The 21069-nt window shown below is 33.6% G+C and overlaps 1 long non-coding RNA gene across 2 annotated transcripts in view; it reads left to right on the top strand.

Annotated features, from left to right (window-relative positions):
- Nucleotides 1-21069, top strand: part of LOC141548852 (uncharacterized) — a 44387-nt gene that overhangs the window by 14635 nt on the left and 8683 nt on the right. For both annotated transcript variants that reach the window (XR_012484128.1, XR_012484127.1), the window contains exon 3: nucleotides 20481-20628. This is a non-coding gene — a long non-coding RNA (uncharacterized LOC141548852). The remainder of the gene's footprint in view (nucleotides 1-20480; nucleotides 20629-21069) is intronic.

The raw sequence follows: 21069 nt of genomic DNA on the forward strand, positions 1-21069 counted from the left end.
TTCACTTGAAGCATTATAAATTCTGCTCCAGCCTTTTACCTTTACTCTGTATGTATTTCTCTGCTTTAAATGTGTTTCTTGTAAATGACATATTGTGGGATTCTGGCTTTTAATCCAGTCTGCTCTCCACTTCTGTTTTATGGGAAAGTCCATTCCATTTGCATTCATGGATAAAATTACTAACTCTGTATTTCCTGCCATCTTGTTTTTCCCCAGTTATATGTTTCTCTTCTTTTCCCCCCTTTCCCTCCTCCCCAGTATTTTGCTTCTGACTACCATCTCTTTCAAACAGCCCTGCCCTTTTAGAGTCTCTCCCCCTTTTTTATACCTTTCTCCTACTCCTTTTGTTTTCTTTTATTAGCCTATCCCTTTTCTTTATCCTTTCCTCTCCTATTTTCTTATAATGTGAGACAAGTTTCTTTGTGAAATCAAATATGTCTGATATTCTCTCTTTGAGCCAAATCTGATGAGAATAAGATTTGCACAATGCCCATTCCCCCTTTTCCCCCTCAATTATGGTAGGTCTTCGCCTTTTCATGAAATCTAAGTTCCCTCATTTTACCTCCATTTTCCTCTTTTTTTCAGTACAATGTCTTCTACCTCTTGTTATTTTTTCATATTAGCATAATAAAATCAAATTATACCCACACTCTCTAAGTATACCCATACCAGAAATATGGCTTTCAAGAGTTCTTTTCTTTATACTTTTTATGCTTCTCTTATGTTCTCTATTTGGAGATCAAATTTTTTGTTCAGCTCAGGTCTTTTCTTCAGAAATAGATGAAATTCATCTGTATCACTGAATGTCCATCTTCTTCCTTGAAAGACAATGCTCATTTTAATTGGATAGCTTATTCTTGGCTGCAATTCAAATTCCTTTGCCTTTCAGAATATTTTATTCAAGGCCCTTTGTTCTTTTAAGATGGAAGTTGCTAGATCCTAGGTAATCTTGATTGTGCCCCATTGGTATTTAATGTTTCCTTTTGGATGCTTGTAATGTTTTTTTCCTTGGTCCAATACTTAATCTGCTGTTGATTTGAGAGAAAGGTCAGAGGAGGTCACCAAAAGCCATGTCTACTCTCTGCCATCTTGGTCAAGGCTGATATTTTCTTATTATTAATGACAATCAATATAGTCTATTGGGCAAATAAACAAGATTTAATGCAGTATATTTTAGTGGATTATGCTTGAGAATCATTATATTGAACAATATGCAATTTTTTTTAAAAGAAACATTTCCTAGTCTATAGCAGTGTGTTGCCTTCAAATAAACTATGTCAGAGCTGGGAAAGTCCTTAAAACATTGAGTGTTTTGTATTTCCAAGTATATTTGAAAAATGAATTTTGGAAGCAGCTGAGACCTTTGCTGTTGTTCAGTAGTTCAGTCCTCTTAGATTCTTTGTGACCTCCTTGACCATAGTACAACAGGTGTTTCTATCCTCCACTATACATTCTCTATCCATCTCATTCTCCACCAATCTCTTTTCCTTTTGCCTTCATTCTTTCCCAAAATCAGAGTGTTTTCCAATGAATCCTGTTTTCTCATTCTGTGGCCAAAATATTTAAGCTTCAGCTTTGGTATTTGACTTTTAGTGAATAATATGGGTTAATTTCTTTAGATATTGATTCATTTGATTTCCTTGCTGTCCAAGGGACTTTGAAAAGTCTTTGCCAAGAAAACTCCATGGACACTTTACAATTCAAAAGCCTTGATTCTGCAGTGCTCAGGTTTCCTTATAGTCCAACTTTTACAGCTATATATCACTACTAGAAAAAACACAGTTTGATTATATGGACTTTGTGGACAAGGTGATGTTTCTGATTTTTAGTATTGCTGTCCAGATTTGCCATAGTTTTTCTTCCAAAGAACAAGCCCCTTTTAATTTCATGACTATAGTTGCCATCTATAGTGAACTTTGAGCCTAAGAATATAAAATCTGACACAACTGCCATTTCTTATACTTGTAATTGTCTCCATCTTCCCTACAAGTATGTTCCAATCTGAGGGGCTCATCTTCTGGTGTCATATCTTTTATAATTTTAATATGTTCCATGGGGTTTTCCTGGAAAAGATACTGGAATGTTTTGCCATCTCCATCTATACTCTCTGAGCTTGGTGGAATTTCAGATCAAGGATCCTTTGCTAAATATGTTTGTAGAAGCTGGAATGTCAATGTTTAGTGGAACTAAAACAGAAAAAGGGAGATATTCTTGGGCTGAAAATGGAAATTGTCACAAGCAGGAGAATTTTAGCACATAAGATTTCAGATTTTGGAGTAGCCATGGAGAGGAGAATGAGAGAGGTCTTTGAGCACTTCAAAGAAGGCATGTCAGAGTGATGGGAGTCCTTAGAACATAAAATATCATATCTTTATCCTAAAAACTACTATATTTAATACTGAGAGCTCTTTGAGAACATAATCATTTTCTCTGAAAGTGTCCTTCAAATGAAAAATATCCCAAAAGCAGAGATTTGTTTTTATATATATGTGGTTAAATATTGGCTAGGTCTAGGTAATTTAGAAAATAAGGAAGATTTTTCACAGGGGGTCACTTATTTATTTCCATTTAATTGGTAATTTTTTTTTTTTAAATCACATCTTCAAACACTATGCCAAAAAGATTTGGTTAGAGTACTTCTATTTTTTGGTGAGCCAATAAATTTCCTTAAATCCTTCAAACTTGCACACCAAAACAAATGCCATTTCTATAATTCTTTTTTTGGTCAATGATTATTGATATTATTATTAAAGATAATGCATATGGCATATTTTTAAATAAAAAATGACATGTGTTTCAATATCAGTGTATCAGTAACACCCATGTACATTGTAATGATAATCAAATTAAAAATGAAAATATAAACTTTGTAGATCCTAGGGTTTTGTGGTTTTAGAACCAAAAATATCATTTTGCAATATTCTTAGGACATTGAATTTTTGGGCTTCCAGGTATGACTTAATGGGAAATTTGGGACAGAATTTCCTAACTAGGAGTTAAATCTTGTCTCTGAATTTCCCTCTTTGGATCAGAAGGTGAAGCCAGAATGCCAGATCTGGGAAGGCACTCGGGTCCTAGGTACCTTGAGTTTAAAGGAAATTTAAAATCCAGAATCCTAATCTGAATGATACTGTTGATGCTAGAATTTCAGTTTTGGTAGGGATTAGAAAGAGAAAATGAGAGATGAATGGCAAATTTCTAGATAAGTAGGATTCAAATACACAGAATGTTATATTCGGGAGTAGCCATGAAGAAGAAAACAAGAGAGGTAGGGAAGCACTTAGAAGCAAGGATATTAAAGTAAAGAAAGTTCTTATTAACACAAAAGATAAAATCTTGGAATGTGCTAAAATACCATTCTATGTAATAGCTGAGAATACTTTGAGAACATGAATTGAGTTCTGGAAGAAATATTATAATGATAAATCTCATAAATGGCAAGAAGTGATCTTTTATATATATTCTTAGTGGTTAAAATATAGACCAGTTCTAGTCAATGTAAAAACAAGAGTAAAGTAGATTTTTGTACGATGTTAATAAGTTATTCCAATTTAATATAAATTAGCCCATTGGTTACATTTCAAAACAAAAGTCTAACATCTTCAACCACACTACCAAAAAGGTATGGTGCAAGTAATTTCCTTTTTTCAACTTCCCAACTCCACCCCAAAGTCTCTCCTCTAAATGTTTCAATTTCAATTGGAAAATGAAGCCAGAATTTTAAATTAGGGAGGGAAATTAGGACCTAGAATGTGTGAGCTTGAAGGAAATATTGAATTCAAAATCCTGAAATGGATGCTACTTTAATTAGCTGGAATGTCAATGTTGGGAAGGACTATATCAGAGAGAGAGAAATATTCAGGGGCTGAGAAAGGAAATTGTCAAAAACAGTAGTATTTTAGCTCAGAGTGTCAGGATTGGGAGTAGACATGAAGAGAATGAGAGGTCAGAAAGTACTTAAAAGAAGTGACATAGGAGCAGAGGAAGCCTTTAGAACACATGTACACACACACACACACACACACACACAAACCAGGACACAGTGTCCTACAAAATACCATATTTAATATGTGGAAGGGCTCTAAAGACATAAATCATCTGCTCTAGAAGGGGTCTTGGAATGGAAAATATTGCAACTCTCAAAGATTTATTTTCAAATATATTCTTATGGGATCCAAATATGGGCATTAATGGTCATTTAAAAATAAAAGGTAGATTTTTCATTTTGAGATCATTCATTTTTTATAATTTAATTTATATTATACATTGGTGATACTTAAAAACATCCCACATCTTCACTCTTAGTTCCAAATCTCACTAAAATGAGGATATTATCTATAGTTTTTTTTGGCTATCTTCCCCCTCCCTCCCAATCTAAACATATGCCATTCTCTGCAGGTCCTTCTTTTGTAAAGATTGCTACTAATTACTACAAATGATAATAAATGCAGAGTATTTTTGGAAAACAACAATAAAGCCTAGAGTGTTAATTGCCTAGGATTCATTAGAGGACATATTTGTTTCATAATCAGTATACCAGTAAGACCTATTTGCGTTTAAAATAATATAATTAATTAAAAAATAAAACTCTTTTTATGTCACAGAATATTTTGACTATTTGGACCAAAATTCATGTGTTGGAATATCCTTAGAACACTGAATATCTGGGCTTCCAGGTACCTTTCAAGAGGGAAAGTTGCATGTGGTTAAGAACTCAGAATAGTATTTTGGATTTATGTTCTATCTTGGAATGTACCAATGTGAAACAAAATGTGAAAAATCAGACTATGGTATTTAGGACATAGAATGTCTGAGCTTGAATGAGATTTCTGGATGTAGTTTTAGAAGCCAGAATTTCAGTTTTAGAAGGCATTAGAACACAGAAAAGTAGATAATGTTCAGGATTGAGAATGAAATTGTGAGAAGGATTGAATTTTAGTAAATAGAATGTCAGCTTGGGCATTGCTATGAAGAAGAGAATGAGAGAGTTAAAACACTAATAAGAAGGAATATCGGAGAAAGGAGATCTCTTAGAACATAAAGTCAGAACTTAATTGTTCTAAAAACTTCCATTGGGGAAAAATATATAGATCACAGAAGGGTGTGGCCTTAGAACCAAAAATGTCATGTCTTGGAGACATCCTTAGAACACTGAATTTTCTGCCTTCCATATAGTCAAGAGCTTATACTACAGAATTTTCTAGTTAGCAGTTAAGTCCTGCTTCTGAATGATGCAAAGTAAAGCCAGTTTATTAGAAGTAGAACCTAATACTTAAGTATTAAAGGACATTAGAGCTTAGGATTTTAGGATATTAGAATATTAGAGCTTAAAGGACATTTGCAATCTGGGATTTGGAGCTGGGTGAGAGCTGTAATGTCATAATTATGAGGGATTAAAATTTAGAGATTGGGAAATGTTTTAAGTTAAGAATGGAAATTGTCAGAAGCAGTGGAATTTTAAAGCAGGACTTGTAGTAGCCATGGAGAAGAGAATAAGAATAAATAGAAAAACTGAGGGATATCAGAAATAGGGCAGATATGTAATACAGGACCAGGCCTAGAGTTAAGAAGACCTAAGTTCAAATGTAGCTTCAGACACTAGTTGTTCGATCCTGGAGAAGTCACTTAATCCTGTTTGCCTCAGTTTCCTCATCTGTAAAATGAACTAGAAATGGCAAACCACTTCAGTATCTTTGCTAAGAAAGCTCCAAATTGGGTCACAAAAAGTTGGGCATGACTGAAATGATTCAACAACAACAGCAAAATATTATAGTGAAGAAATCTGTTAGAACACAAAAGGTCAGAACTTGAAGTGTACTAAAAATTATCTCAGGTAATAGATGAAAAGGATCTGGCAATATAAATCTTCAGCTTTGGTAGAGGCCTTAGAATGAGAAATAACATAAATGGCAAATATTTATTTTCATGTATGCTCTTAATGGGCCAAAACTTTGGCTTAATATGAGTTAGCCTATTGATAATGTCTTTAAAAAAGTATGATGAAAGTACTCTTCATTTTTTAAGTTCCAATAGAACTCCAAAGGCACATTGAAAACAATAGAATCCCATGCATTTTTCATTAATAGAGTATTTTGATTTTAATAATTATCATAACTAGTATATTTTTACAGAAAAATAAGGAGTTATGTTCCTAGTTTTAAAGAGATACCACTTTTGCTTTTAAATCATTGAATTACTTAAGCACATATGTAAAGATATAAAAAAATGGGAAAAAAGCAAAAAAACCTGTTTCATTATAGCAGGGTGAGGCCTCCAACATAAAATGTCAGCACTGGGAGGTTTCTTACAACATTAAGTATCTGAATTTTGAATTTCCTTTTTAAAGAGAAGTTCTGAGGAAGGAGAAAGATTGGAATATAGCATGATAAAGCTGCTAGAGCAATATGGATTATGAACGTCAGATATTAGTGATATAAACTGAGACCTTTTGGGGGAAATGATACAAACTGTGTCCTCTTTTATCTGTCAGGAAAGGGTGATTTAGGGTCTCAAACTCTCCCCTGGGAGGGGCACACCTTTCCCAGACAACACCCTTCCCAAGATAAGTAATCTCATTCAATTGAAGATCTAGGCTAGGGGCTTAATCACCACCCTCTCTTGAATTGGAGATTAGTCCCTAGAACTGCTCCCAGCTGGGAGGAGGGGATGGGGGGCCTGGGGCCTGGGCAAATCCCAGTAAAGCCTCAGAAGGCTAATAAAAGACAATTCTGACCCCCCCCCCCAATCTTTGCCAAATTCCTAATCAGATGTTTGCCCACTAAGTAAGCTGTCTTCTGAATGGATAATGTACCTTTGCTAATTCCTAAACAGGACTCTGCCCACTAAAAAAACTGTCTTCTTAGCACTCTTTTTTCTTAAGTGTAAAAAATCCCTTTTTGCTACAGACTTCAGGTTTGTGAATTCTTTCACAAGGGATCTGCACATCGACCAGAGGGGATCTCTTACCCTCAATTCTCATACCTCATCATTAGAATCTTCATAGATATCAGAATATCAGAACTGGGAGGTCACTTAGAATGGGTATCATCTGAGTTGTATGGCATTTCTCTCAAGTCAAGATGGGCCACCAGAACCTGTCCTACCACTTTGGAAGGTACTTTAGAAAATAGCAAGTGAGAGATATCCAGAGCCTGAGAAAAGAAATTCCCAGTTAGTAGGACCCTGAGACAGAGAAGTCAGAACCAGAAATATCTATAGATCATGAAATGGCACAAGTAGAGAGCATTTAAAGCAAGGTGCATTAGAGCAAACCTAATCTTTAAAATACAGAAAACAGAAGTTAGAGGGGTCTTGAAAATAGAGAATACCAGAGCTGAGGGTGCCAGGAGATGGTAGTAAATCATTAACTCTCTAATGGAAAATATTGTCTCTGGAAAGAAAATTGCTTGGTAGAGGCAGCTAATTGGTGTAGTGGATAGAGCACCAGCCCTGATGTCAGAAGGACTTGAGTTCAAATGTGACCTCAGATACTTAACACTTCCAACTACATGATCCTGGGCAAGTCACTTAACCCCAATTGCCTCAGGAAGCAAAAATTTCTTGGTAATATGCTCAGTAAACCAAAGTATGGGAAAGAACCAGATGATTTAAAAAGGGAGAAGTCATTACATTTTTGGGAAGAGTTTAATCATTCAGTATATTTAGTATATTTTCTATCAGGTACAAACAACATTGATGCTTTGAATGAAAATTGAGGTCTTCAAACACCCATACAATCTTGCAAGGTGAAAAGTTGTGCCTCATTTACCTGAAAACAATAATAAAAAAGAATAAGAAAACTTTCCAACAACCTGCAGTTTCTTGGTCAGGTAAGATAGGTATCAATATTCCTCTTAAAGGAGCATTTTCTTGGGGGGAATGAAATTAGGTTCTAAGTCTTTGGAATTAAAAGGAATTGAATTGGGGCTTTGGAATCATTGCAATGATAAAATAGAGGAAAGTTACTGAAATATATAGAATTGAAGAAGTTAAAAGAATAAAAAGGCCCTTTTAGGTCCTGGGAAGTTGTGATGTGAGAAACTACAACTCCAGGTTTGTTAGAATCTAGCATGTCTAGCCTTCAAGATGATTTTAGGGGAAGAAAATTGGAAGTTTCAAGGAACATAGAATACAGACTTTCCTCGCTAGGATGTAAGTCATGGCTCTGAATATCAGAACTTGAATGGGACAGAGAATCAGAATATTAGATCTGGGAAGAGATTTAGACATGAGAATGTCTGAGCATATCAAATCCAAAATCCTGAAACTGGAGGAAAAATTTGAACCTGCAATATTAGATTTAGGAGGGTTTTTTAAAGGAAGAAAGTGAGAGAAGTTCAGGGACTGAGAGTGGAAGCTATCAGAAGCAATGGAATTTTAGCATATTCAGAGTAGCTTCACAGAGGTTGTATGACTTTTGTTCTCAAAAAAGATATGACATCAGGGAGGCAGTGCCATGACATGCAAGTGAATTGGATTTGATGGAGGGAAGGCTATGCAAGGTCACCTGCCTCACTTTCCCCTCCAGAACCATCTGGGTCCAGTGGCCAGAGATAAATCAAGATGACTGAAGATGGCCCTGGATGCAGTGGAAGATCTTGGCCTTTTAAAGCTAAGGTCTTCAACAGGTCTCTGTTTGACTGAGGCCACACCCATTCCGTGATTAAGGCTAGGTAGCTATTAAGATCAGCTTAGTCCAAAAAAAAAAAAAAAAAAACTAAATAAATAAATAAATAAGTGAATGAATGAATCTGGGAGGGGAAGACCCTCAGGGTTTCTGGCCTAAATAGAAACAATTGCTATTTACATTCAATCTGAGTCAATGAGGACCCTATGACCAAATAAGGCATGGCCTGGAAAAGAGAAAAAAAAGAAGGAAAACCCTTAGAGGAAGGCTTATTAGAACCAAGGGAAACTTTAGAACAAAAAAGTTCAGAACTTAGAATGTCTGAAAAAAGGCCATATGTGATATCAAGAGATGGTGAAGAGATGGTGTTCTGAAAACATAAGTCCTCAGCCCTAAAAGGAATTTAAAATGGAAAAGCTATAAATGTCAATGATGTATTTAAATATATACTCATAGGGGTAGAAAGGCATCAGCCAGTTTGAGTTAATTTAAAAAAAAATGTGATTGTTGACTTTTCCTATGAAATTAACAATTTATTGCAATTATAGATTAGCTTTAGTGATGCTTTAAACAAATCTCACATCACTATTTTTTGGCTATCCTTGTCCCTAACCCCAAACATTAGCATGCAGAAATATAATTTCATGCATTTCCTACTTTGGAAAAGACTGCTATTGATATTACTATTAACAATAATGAATGCAGACTCTTTTTTGGCCACAAAACATGGTGTTACATAAAAATGAATTAAAAGAGATGTGTCTTATGTTTGGTAGAGGCAGCTAATTGGTGTAGTGGATAGAGCATTATGTCCCTAATCCCCTAAGTGTCTGTGATAAAAAATAAAGTCAGTAAAAAAATCGGATAAAGACCTTATAAATCATAGGAAGGCATCGTCTTCGAAAAAGTTCTAAGCTGGGAATGTCATAATGATCCAATTTAAAAAACCCTTATATATAAAAAAACCTTATAGATCGTAATAGGTTATGCCTTTTGCTCTCAAAATGTAATTTCTTGGAAGGTCTTTAGAATAGTGAAAATCTGAGCTTTCAGTTAATATTTTTTTGGGGAAAGTTGGAGGTAGTTTAGGGCTAAGAATACAGAATTTCCTAGCTTGGCATTAAGTCCTGCCTTTAAATGTTTCAAAATGGTAAATGAAGCTAGACTTTTAGAGCTCGAAGGAAATTTCTAATTCACAATTTACTAGCTAGGAGATAAGTATTGTCTCTGATTGTCCCAATTTGGAATGGAAAGGAAAATAAGAATATTCTATCAGTGAGGGCTCTTAAGACCTAGAAATTTTGAATCCAGAATTCTGAGCTGGATTAAATTGTAGAAGCTGGAATGTCAGTGTTGGGAGAGACTAGAACACCAAATGGGAAATATACTTGGTTTGAGAATGGACATTGTCAGAAGCAGGAGGATTTTAGTAAATAGGATGTCAGGCTTGGTTGTAACCATGGAAAAGAGAATGAGAGAGTTAGGAGAGCATTTAGAAGAATGGATATCAAAAAGATTAGAGTGCCTGGAACACAAAAGGTAAGTCCTGGAATATCATGACATCACTTGGAGAACTGAGAAAATATATCAAATCTCTTAAGAGACTTCAAATGGAAAATATCATAAATGGGAAAGATTTAAATTTTTGTATGTATTCTTAGTGAGCCATAATATTGGCTACTTTTAGATAAAAAAAACTCCCCAAAACCAAGAAGGTAGATCTTTTTTGTATAAATCGATCATTTATATCAATTTAATTTCTATCACATACTTGTGAAGGTTAAAAACAAAACAAAAATCTTATATCCTCAACCATACAGACAAATGGATACGATGAAAATATTGACCTTTTTTTGGCTAGTTAAAAAAAACCCAAAAAACCAAAAACCAAAACAAAAAAACCCAGAAAGAACATTGAAATAAATACAGTTCTATGTATTTCCTTTTTTGGTAAAGACTGCTATTGTACTATGATGATAAAGAACATAGAATCTTTTTGGCTACAAAACAAAATCTTACATAAAGAGTATTTATAATGAACACAGTTTATATTTTGAAATCACTATATCAGTAAGACCTAGATGCATTATAACATGATCCAATCAATTAAAAAATGGGGGGGAAAACCCTTATAAATCATAAGAAGGTGTTAGCTTAACACCAAACGTGTCAGATCTGGAAAGGTTATAGTAACAACGATGAAAGAAAAACCTTAAAGAAAAAAATATCTTATTAATCATAGGAAGGTATTTCTTTAGATCCTGAAATGCCATACTTAGAAAGTCCTTAGAAAAATGAACATAGGGGCTTAAAGGAGAAAAGAAAAAAATCCTCAACACTGGAATAATCTCAGAATTGAAAATAATCATACATTGGAATGTTTTATTTCTTTTTGAGCTAAAATATTAACCATTTCTAATTAAATTAGCAAAAAAGAAGAAAGGAAATCATAACCAGGAGAACACCCAGAACACAGAAATTTAGATTATGATATGTCCTAAAAACCCTCCATATTTAATAGCTTGGAGAGCCCTGAGAATACATAAATCATTTGTTCTCGAAGGGGCCTTTGAATGCAAAATTTTACAAATGGCAAAGATTCATTTTCACACACAAACATATGTGTGTGTGTATACATACATATATATATATATGTACATATATATATATTCTTAGTTGGTCCAAATATTGATTAGTTACAGGTAGTAAAAAATTTAAAAAACATAAATTTTTCATATGAGAGTAATCATTTATTCCATTTCAATTCACAAGATGCATTACTAATATCTCAAAAACCCCAAATACCTTTGTCCTCAACCACAATGCCAAAAGGATTAACTATAGTTAGTATACTGTCTAATTTTTTGGCTATCTAATCAACAAACAATCACTCACCCCAAAACAACAACAACAACAACAACTACAACAACAAAAAGAAATCTGCACTCAAAACAAATACAGTTCTATGCAGTTCCTTCTTTGGTAAAGGATGCTATTGACATTCCTATTAATGATAATGACCCTAGAGTAGTTTTGGACAAATAAAAATATGTAAGATTCCAAATACTTAGAGACCTGACTTATGTTTTGAAATGGGTATATGGGGATATCTGTTAGACCCCTGTAATAATTATTATAATGTAATATAATTAGACCCATATAATAATAATCCAATTAACAACAACCAAAAAAAAAAAAAAAAAAAGAAAAAGAAAAAGAAAAGAAAAGAAAACCTTATAGAAGGAAAATGTAGCCTTGGAATCAAAAATATCACAATCTGTTAGGTCTACATATACACTGTAATAATATCCAAATGAATTAAATATTGAAAAAAAACTCTTTAGTAGGTACAGTCTTAGAACAAAATATGTTAGAGCTAGAAAGGTCCTTGGAATTTTTAATGTTATCAAATGCTTTCTGGGAGAAATATTGGAGACATTCAAGACCCTACAATTTACTAGCTAGGTGGTCAGTTTCCCCTCTAAATGGCCTAATTTAGGATAGAAAGTTGAAGACCAAATGTTAGTTTGAGAATGGAAGGTAGATCATAGAATATCTTAGTTTGAAATGAATTTCTAACCAAGAGTTCTTAAATAAATGAGGTTGTAGAAGCTTAAATATCAATGTTGGGAGGGACTAGAATAGAGAGAGTGGGAGATATTCATGGGCTGAGAATGGGAATTGTCAGAAACAGTGAAACTTTAGGAAAAAGAATGTCAGTTTTGGCGTAGCCATAGAGAAGACAATGAATTAAGAGAAAAAAAGAAAAAGGGCGATCCAATTTGGAATTATGTCCAAAGGGCTATAAAACTGTGCCTACCCTTTGACTAAGCAATGACACTACTAGATCTGTATCCCAAAGAGATTTAAAAGACACAGAACAAAAAGGAAAGAATATCAGAATGAAGAGAAGTGCCAGAACCCAGCAAATCAGAAATAGCAGTGTCCTTAATACTATCAAATGGGATTGCTGGGAAGTCTAGAAAAAATAAATCCTCAACACTGGAATGATCTCAGAATTGAAAATAATCATACATTGGAATGTTTTATTTCTTTTTGAGTTAAAATATTAACCATTTCTAATTAAATTAGCAAAAAAGAAGAAAGTACCTTTTTCTTTAAAAAAAATAAGAACAATACTTTTTGACAATTTAATTTATATTAGTCCAGTGGTGATAATTGAAAAAAAAATTACTATGCTATATACTAAAAGAATATAGTGAAGATAATGCCTATTTAACCAAAATCTTCCAGAAAAACACAAGATCTCCATGGCAAAATAAATGCTATTCCTCTACATGTCCTTCTTTCATAAAGACTTTTTATTATACTTTTGATAAACAATATAAAGTGTTTTGGCTAATAAATCAGGCATTCAGTATTCAGGAGACTCCAGTGGCATGCCATATGTATTTCCAAATCATTTTATTGACTAGATATAATAATAACAAATATATATATTCTAACAATATCAAAATAAATTAAAAATTGAGGGAAAAAAACTTTCTAGACCACAGTAGTATGTGGTCTTCAAGTAAAGTATACCAGGTTTGGGAAGATCCTTCGAACATAGAACGTTATGAAGTACCTCCACATACCTTTGAAAAGGGAATTTTGAAGGTGAGAGAGTGCAGAAAACAGAATATTCTAACTAGAATGTAAGTCCCTCCTCTGTCTCAGTTTGGGATGGAAAGTGAATCCAGAATATGGATTCAGGGAGTGTGCTTTGATCCAGAAATATCTGAGTTTGAAAGAAATTTAAAATTCAGAATCCTGAGGCTGAATGAAGCTGGAGAATCAGGAATGTTAGAATGTTAGACTAGATCAGAGAGAGTGGAAGATGTTCAGAGGCTGAGAATTGAAGTCATAAGAAGCAGTGGGATTTTAGCACAAAGAATGTCAGGCCTGAGAGTAGCCATGGAGAAGAGAAAGATAGAGTAAGGGTAGCCTTTTGATGAAGGAATATCAGTGCTAATAGAGCCTTTAGAAAAAAAAATATCAGAGAGAGAAGACTGCTTTCTAAAGGATTAGAACACAAAATTTCAGAGAAGTTTACAAACTCTGAAGGGACAGAGCCAAGATGGTGGAATAGAGGAAAAACTACTGCCAAGATCTACCAATATTCCTCTCTAAATAACTTTAAAATAATACCTTAAATAGAATTCTGAAATGGTTGAGTCAACAAAAGTCCAAGGTGAGATATTTTTTCAGGCCAGAACAACCTAGATGGGAATGGACCCAGAGCAGAAGTATCAACAATGGTTGTTGATTTTGTTGTTGATGACAGCAACAACAGCAGCTTCAAGAATTCTCAGCCCAGAGAAAGTAAAGAAATTAGGCAATTAATCAGAAAGAGAATAAAAGAGACTAGCATTGAACACAGTACTATTTGGCAACTCCATTGCCCATAGCTTGTCACAGTTCCACAGTGGAAAGTAGTGCTATAGGTCACAAGGGTGCAGGGTGCTGAGGAGCAATAGGGCATAGGAAAGGAAGAGATCAATGACCAATTCTATGCAAGGACCAATATCAGATAAACAACTGACCTGGAAAATAGATCAAGTAGATAATTTAAGAACTATTGGACTGCTTGAAGCCCATAAACAAAAAAGGAGCTTAGACATCATATCTCAATAAATTTGAAAGAAAATTGCCCTGATATCTTAGAACCTGAGGTAAGACAGAAGTTGAAAGAATCTACTAAACATTTACTGAAAGAGATTCCCAAATGAAAACTTCCAGCTAAATCCCAGAGCTCCAGAGTCAAAAAAATTGCTCAAACACTATAGAGCAATATTCAGGATTGCACAAGATTTAATATACACTATATTAAAAGAGTAGAGGATTGGAATATGATATTCCAGAAGGGAAAGGAGCTAGAATTGCCACCAAGAATAACCTGCCCACCAAACTGATTATAAATCTGCAAAGAGGAAAATGGGTTTAATGACTATAGAACTTTCAATCATTGGTGATGGAAAGACCCTAGAGCCCAATAGAAAATCTAACTTTCAAATGTAAGACACAGGAGAAGCATAAACAGGTAAACAGTAAAGAGAAATCATAAGGGATTCAAAAGATTAAAAGATTTACATTTCTATAAGATCTTTATCATTATTAGGGCAATTAGAAGTAATCTACAAAGATAGAGGCCACAGGTGTGAGTTGATTAAGTTGTGACCATCCAAAAAATGGAGGAGTGAGAAAGCAGGATGCATGGGAGAAGGGGAAAGGGAAAAGAAGAATGGGGAAAATTCACATAATAGAGGCATGCAGAGAAGAGATTTTACAGTGGAGGAGAAAATAGAAGGGAGCTGGCAATGCTTGAACTTCACTCTCATCTGAACTGGTTCAGCGAGAGAAGAATCTATAGTCATACTCATTTGAATACAGAGATTTATAAACAGAAGAAAATAGGATATAGAGAAATACATAGTTATCTTAAGTATCACTCATAAAAACAGAAATAAGCAGCAGAATGGAGTAAAAAAACAAAGCCTAACAATATGTTGTTTACAAGAAACAGTTGAAACTGAAAGACATAAAGATAATTTAAACAAGGGACTGGAGCAGAATCTATTCTGCTTCAGCTGAAGTAAAAAATAAAAGCAAGATAATAATCATGATCTCAGACAGAGCAAAAGCAAACATAGATCTAATTTAAAAAATCAGGGAAACAACATTTTGTTAAAATGTCCCTTAGACAATTAAGTAATATCTGTACTAAACACATCCAAATTCTAAAGAAAAAAATTAAATGAGTTACAGGAGGAAATAGTATGCTATTTTAGAGGAATCCCTTTTTAGACTATAATGTAATAAGTATAAATTGACCATATAAATAACAAAAACAACAGAAATCACATTGTTTTCTCAATAAATGCAGAAAAAATTTAAACAATACAACACTCATTACTTTAAAAAACACTAGAAATTTTAGGAATAAATGGAGACATTCTTAAAATAGTAAGTAACAACTTACTTTTGAAACCAACAGCAAGCATTATCTGGAATGAGAATAAACTAAATGCTTTCCCAAGAAACATCAGGGATGAAGCAAGTATGTCCATTATTACTACTACTAATCAATATTTTGCTAGAAATGTTAGCTACAGCAGTAAGGCAAAAAAAAGTTATTACGGAGTAAGACAAGGCAATGAGGAAACAAAACTGTTACTTTTTGCATATGGTATGATGGTAGCGAATCTTAAGGAACTAACTAAACAAATAATTGAAATTATTTTATTGGCAAGACACATGTGCATTTTTAAAAGTATCCCATAAAAAAACTTCTAGACAGGAAACAAAGGTTCGATAAAAAAGTAGAAGATGTTTAGAGACTGAGAATGGGAATTGTCAGAAGCAGGAGGATTTTACCCCCAAAATGTCAGGCCTGGCAGTGCTCATGGAGAAGGAAATGAGAGGAAAAAGAGATAACAAAGCAAGGAGAGACCTTATAACATAAAAAATCAGACTTGGATTGCTATAAAAAAATTGCATATGCTGTAATTGGGAAGTCTGAGAACAGAAATCATCTGTTCTAGAAGGGTCCTTAAAATGGAAAATATCCTAAGTGGATATATTTTTTTATTTATTCTTAGTGGCCCCAAAATATTGGTCAATTGTAGGTAAATGAGAGAATAAAAAGGTACATTTTTTCATATGACATCAGTCATTTTTTCCAATTTAATTAATATTACACAATGTTGAGACTTAACAGAAAAAAGCTCAAATTCTCAACCGCACAGCCCAAAGGTTATGGTGGAAAATACTGTCTATTTTTTGTCTAGTCAAAACACAAAAACATTCAATCAAAAGTAATTCCATGTTGTACCTTTTTTGGTAACAAATGCTATTGTCATTTCTATTAGCAACAATCAATATACAGTTTTGGGGCAAATAAAGTATTCCATACAGAGGGTTTCAAAGAGATACAACTTATAGTTGAAATTATTTTATTGGCAAGACACATGTGCATTTTTAAAAGTATCCCATAAAAAACTTCTAGACAGGAAACAAAGGTTCGATAAAAAATTCTCTGAACTAAGATAGTTCTTAGAAGATTGAATGTCCTATCAGGCACCTTTCAAGAGGGAATGTTGGAGTCTGGTGCAAGTTTAGGATATGAAATTTTGTATCCAGGAAATAAGTATCATCTCTGAATGTTTCAACTTATAGTGAGAAATTAAGCCAGAATATCAGAATGAAGAAGGCATTTAGAACTCAGAATGTCTTGATGGAGTTTTGGATCTAGCATCTTAAGAGTGTTAAGGCTGTAAAAGCTCCAATGTTAGAATTATAACAGAACATAACAGTAATAGTTGGAGATGTTCAGGTGATGAGAATAAAAACTAAGTAGGAATAAGATTTTTTTTTCACACAGATTGACAGGCTAGTGAATAGCCATGGAGAAGAAAATGAGAAAGGAGAGTTTTTTAGAAGAAGGGATCTTAAATCAAGGAAAGCTTTTAGAAAATAAAAGATCAAACTTGGACTGTCCTAAATACTTATTTATGTCATGGTAAGTCTTTGAGGACATTAGTCATTGAGAAGAAGCCTTAGAATGGAAATATAAATGGCAAGAACATTTTAAACTTTCATTTATTTTTATTTCATTAATTTTATTTTCATTTATATTTAGTTGGCCAAAATATTGGCTAGATCTAGTTAAATGAACAAATAAAAAAGTCATATTTTTGTGTAATTTATTTACCCCAATTTATGTTAAATAGTGATGGGTCTTTTAAAAATGTCACATCCTTAAATTATACAACCATAAGGATATGGTGAAAGTGTTACATATTTTTTGGCAAACCAAAATAACTCTCCAAAACCCATAATATTCACACTGATTAAAAATGTAATTGCATGCAGTTCTTTTTATGGTAAAGCCTTCTATTGTTATTACTGATAATCAATACAGAATCTTTTAGGTAAATGAATAAGGTTTTCATATAGCAGATGGCAAAGGAACACAATATATAATCTTAAAATTATATTATAAAGATATATTGAACTGTAATAATAACCAAACAAATATAAAAAAGTAAATTTCTCTTGGGTAAAGCCTTTGAATAAAATATATCTGAGCTGGGAAGATCTGTAGAACACTGACTATTATATAGTACTTTCAGGGAACTTTTAGGGGGAAATTTTGGAGGTGGCTGAGAGTTTTGAATGCAGAATTTCCTAACAAGGAGGCAAGTCTCATTTCTAAATGCCCAGATTTAGAATAGAAAGTTAATCCCCAGAATATTAGAGCAGGGAGGACATGTAGAACCTAGGATCTCTGAACTTGAAGGCAATTTCAAAACTAAAATCTTAAACTAGATGGGGCTATAGAAGTCACTGGGAAGGGACTAGAAAAGAGAGATGGAGATGTTTTAATAGCTAAGAATGGAAATTGTCAGAAGCAAGAGAATTGTAGCAAACAGAATGTCAGGGATTAGCCATAGGGAAGAGAATGAGGAGGAGGAGGAGGACACATGGAAGAAGGTATATATCAAAGGGAGGAGAGTCCTTAGAACTTAGCATAGCAGACATCAGAGTGATCTCAATACCAGAGAATGAGATTGTTGGAAGGGATCTTAGAAAATAAGTTAGAAGATAAGCTCTAGAGAGTCCTGAGAAGGGAAAATATCATAAATTGGAAGGTTTTATTTTATCACATATTATTTGTGTGTCAAAATATTGGATAGTTCTAATTAAATTAATAAACAAGATGGAAATTCAATTTTCATTATTCCAATATAATTTATTATAGCCCTATGGTGATAATTTTTAAATTACATATTAGATAACTAACTAAAGACTATGGTGAAAGTACTGAATATTTATTTTTTTACAAACAAACAACGCCCCAAAACCTTTATATGAAAAAAATTTCAATTCTATGATGTTCCTATTTTGGTAAGGACTGCTATTGATCTTACTATTAATGATTATAAAATATTGTTAGCCTTAAAAACATGGTATTCATGAACTTAAAAGGATAAAAAAAAAACTTATTGTAGAAATATTACAACAGTAAGACATAAGTGCATATTAATAATAATCCAATAAACAAGAAGACTGAAAAAAAAAACAACAATTATAAATCACAGGAAGGTGTAGTCTTAGAATCCAAAATTTAATAGCTTAAAAGGTCCTTAGTACTGAATGCATGGGCTTCCAACTAGCATTTAAAGGCGAAAGTTGGAGGTAGCTGAGAGATTAGAATACAGAATTTCCCAGATAAGAGAACTTAGTCCTGCCTCTGATGGACCTTAGAACATTAGATATGTATATCTCCAACTATCTTTCAAGAAGAAATGTTGAAGGAGATCCAGAGTTTAGAGGTTAAAATTTCCTAGTTAGGTTAATTCCTGTTCCTTAATGTCTCAATTTGTAGTGTAAAGTGAAGCTGTAATATCAGATGAGGGTGAACACTTAGAACTTAGAATGTTAGAGCTTAAAGGAAATTTCAGATCCAGAATCCTGAACTGGATGAAGCTTTAGAAGGTGAAATGTCAAGAGTTGGGAGGGACCAGAGTAGAGGGAGGGAGAAATGTTCAGAGGCTGAGAAAGGAAATTGTGAGCAGTGTGATCTGAGTATACAGAATGATAGGTCTTGGAGGAGTTATTGATAGGAGAATGAGAGGGATAAGATTAAACTTAAAAGTAGTACCTTTACAGAGGAAATTATCTTAGAACACAAAAGGTCAAAACTTGAGGTATCCTAAAAACTTGTGCAGGTGATGGCTGGATAGGTTCTGACAATATGAATCCTTGGCTCTGGTAGGGAACTTAGAATGAAAAATATCATAAAAAGATAAAGATTTATTTGAATACATATTTTAGTGGGCCAAAATAATCTAGTTTTAGGTAAATTTAAGAAAAAAAGTAGATTTTAAAATGAAATTAATAATTTATCCCAATTTAATATAGCTTAGCCAACTTGTGATGCTTTAAAAATAAATCTTACATCCAATAATCACACAATTAAAAGGGTACGATAAAAGTACTAGAAGGCACACTGAAAACAATTCTATTCCATGTATTTTTCCATTGACTTTCCTCAGCATTTATGATAATCGCAATCATTATAATGTACATTTTGGCAGAATAAAGTGCTGTGTCTAAAAGGACCCTGCTTCTCCTTGAAATCTTTGTATTGATTAAGCCCATATTATAAAAACAGGGGGAAAAAACCCTGGCATATTATGCCAAAGAAGGCACTAGGACATAAAATATCATTAAGATCCTGGGCTTCAATAATTTTTTAAAGGAGAAACATGGAGACGGAAGAGAATTTGGAATATATAGTTTGGTAGGGCTTGTAGGATAGTGCAGGTTGTGAATGTCAGAATTTGGAATGTTCACAGGTCACATAGAACAGGTATTTTCTGAGCTACATGGAATTTCCAAATCAAGGAGGGCCACTAGAACCTGTTCTAATAGCATTGGGAGGAACCTTAGGAGACAGCAAATGGGAGATGTCCAGAGCTTGAGAAAAGAAATTTCCAGAGTCAGTGGAACACTGGGACAGAGAAGTTAGGACTGGTAGATTCCATGGGGCAGAAAACTGCAGAACACTTAGACCAAAGGACATTAGATCTAGGAAAGTCTTTAGAACACTGAATGTTAAAAGTCAAAGGAACTTTTAAGGCAGAGATTGGCAGAGCCAAGAGTGCCAGGAGATGGTAAATCATCAGCTCTAGAAAACAAAATGCAATCATTGGGAAGGAAGTTGCTTGTTTATGTGCTCAATAGGCCAAAGTATGGAGCAGGACCAGATAACATAACAAAACAAAACAAGAAGCCATTGTATTTGGGGGAAGAGTTTAATCATTCATGTCAATATATTTTGTATCAGTACAGCACTGATGTTCTGAATGAAAACTGAGATCTTCAAATACCCAAACAATCTTGCAAGTGAAAGGTTGTGCTCATTTACCTGAAAACAATAAGGACAAAAAAGAAGAAAAGGAAAAACTTGTAATGCTCTGCAAGCTGTTTATCAGGTAAGGCAGCTATCAATTTCCTCTTAATGATAATAATTGTGGAGTATTTTTTAAAAGAAAAGTCTGAAGGACTCATGATGAATAATGCTATTTATGTCCAGAGAAAGCATTGATGAATTCTGAGTGCAAGTACAGTTTTCTCACTTTTTCTTTTTTTTTTACTTTTCCCCCAGTGATATAGGTATTATGAAAATATTTTATAAGATTAATACATCTAATGGATATCATATTACTTTCTTCCTCAGTGGATGAGGGAGGGATGAGAGAAAGGGAGAGAATTTAAAACTCAATTTTTTTTCAAATGCTAGAAGTTAATGAATAATAAATAAATAAAACAAATAATTAAAAAGTATTTCATGACAAAAGTAGGTGTTAATTAAAAGGAACTTGATCTGTTTTGTAGTCACTGTAATAATCAAGCAGAAAATAAATGTATTGAAA

Source organism: Sminthopsis crassicaudata, chromosome X, assembly GCF_048593235.1.
Source record: "Sminthopsis crassicaudata isolate SCR6 chromosome X, ASM4859323v1, whole genome shotgun sequence".
Lineage (NCBI taxonomy): Eukaryota > Metazoa > Chordata > Mammalia > Dasyuromorphia > Dasyuridae > Sminthopsis > Sminthopsis crassicaudata.